Source organism: Octodon degus, unplaced genomic scaffold, assembly GCF_000260255.1.
Source record: "Octodon degus isolate 3935 unplaced genomic scaffold, OctDeg1.0 scaffold00113, whole genome shotgun sequence".
NCBI classification, from domain to species: Eukaryota; Metazoa; Chordata; class Mammalia; order Rodentia; family Octodontidae; genus Octodon; species Octodon degus.
In genome coordinates, this window is record NW_004524689.1 from 2,910,025 (window position 1) to 2,911,818 (window position 1,794).

Sequence of the window (1,794 nt, forward strand, 5' to 3'; positions counted from 1 at the left end):
GGCTTATTTCAAAATAAGCATTTATTTTGATCGCATGCATTCTACGCATTCTAAAGGTCAGGAGGCAAGAGGATGTCGTGTGAAGCACATGCCAGAGATCAGCAAAGGATGTGAGTGTCAGGGACAATCTCATCGAGCCAAACGTTGCCCTCAAAGAACTTCACCTGGATGTCCCAGTCTCTGCACATCCAGCCTGCATTCCAAGAGCTTGTTTCCACCCCTGTGTTAAGGACCCAGCAAAGATGTGCTGCCCCCTGGTGCCTGGACTGGGTCATAACGCCACCCATTGTACAGGGGTTGGGCCACCCTCGAGGTCCTGCCATTGTGTTTGTGGCTTAAGTTCAGGCACAACCAGAGGGACATAGGTTTCTGCAGAAGCCAAGATCCTACTGCACAGGACCCCAGCAGGAGCAAGCTAGACATACAGCACCCGGCAGCCTCGCTTGCCTGTGCCAAGGGATGCGGCACCCCGCAGCTGAAGCAGCAAGAGACCTCCAGGCTAAGCAGGTGCCTGCAGCACATAGGGGCAGAGGTTCCCCTGCACAGGGGAGGCCCAGCGCCCCCTCCCGCCTGGCTCTGCTGCCCCTGGTACACAGCCCTCACTTCTCTGCATGCCCCGGCCTCCAAGTTGCAAGCATGAGTGAAAGAGCTCCCCAGCACCCAGAGTGTAAAAGCTGCCTCCTCCAAAGGGTTTCAGGAGGTTTGAGCTAATAAAACATAAAGCAGCACCGCTTGGAACAAAGACAATGCGGAGAAGTGCTTTGAAATTGCTCAGACGTACTTCCCGAGAGTCGCTTGGCAATTGCTGAACCCCAGCCCAATGGCGTGTGGTCTCCATCAAGGGGGTGGTGTGTGCCCCAAGGGGTCCTGGCCACCTGCAGTGGGCAAAGGGTATATCCCATGCACCCCTGGAGCCCCAAGGAGGCTCCCGTTAAAGAGAGCAGCACAAGGGCTTAGTGAGGTTAAGCAGATAACCAGCCTGGATCTGAACCCCAAGTTCACACAGTCCCGAGAAGTCACGAACACAGAACATCCCCCGGGCGTCCATCTCCTTCCACACAGGTAACACAATAAGTGCTCAGGGACGTAGAGGGTCCTGCTGGACCTGGCGGCACAGCCTCTTATGCCACCCAGCTCTTGGGGAGCTCTGCGTTCCTCAGTGCCCGGGCGCTTCCGGAGGGGCTGCGGGAGGAGCTCAGGACTCAGCTCCTCCTCTTCCAGCTGAGCTCTTAGAAATGTGCGTCACGCCGCGCCTGCAGGCTCAAGCCTCCAACAAAGTTGGAAATTTAAATTCTCATTAGGCAGAAGAGTCTGTTCCCTGCTTATTTCATCTGGCGAGCAGGGCTGGAGAGAGCGCAATCAGTCGGAATGGGCTCGAGAGCACCGCGAGGTGCGCGCTGGGGAGGCAGCTGCGGCTGGCGCCTCCCACGTGCTGGTCCCCTCTGTCCACGCATCTGTTTCCCCACACAGACAAGCGTCCCCGCAGCGTTCTGTCTACATGCTGCCTGCTGCTTTGCACACTCACTCACACACGCTCACACACACGGTCTTCTCCTGAAGCAAATGCGTGCCTGCAGTCGACATTTCCATATGGCTAAGTCTGTCCGAAAAGAATGTGAGCAAAGATTGAAATTGGGTGCACAGAAATCCCTGGATCCCGGAGTCTGAGTGTGCACAGGTGTGTGACTTCCATGCCCCCCTCTGCACCTCAAGGTCAGCACCTGATGTGCAGGGAGGAGAAGGAGGAGGAGGAAGAAGAGGAGGAGGAGAGGGAGAGGAGGAGGAGGGAGAGGA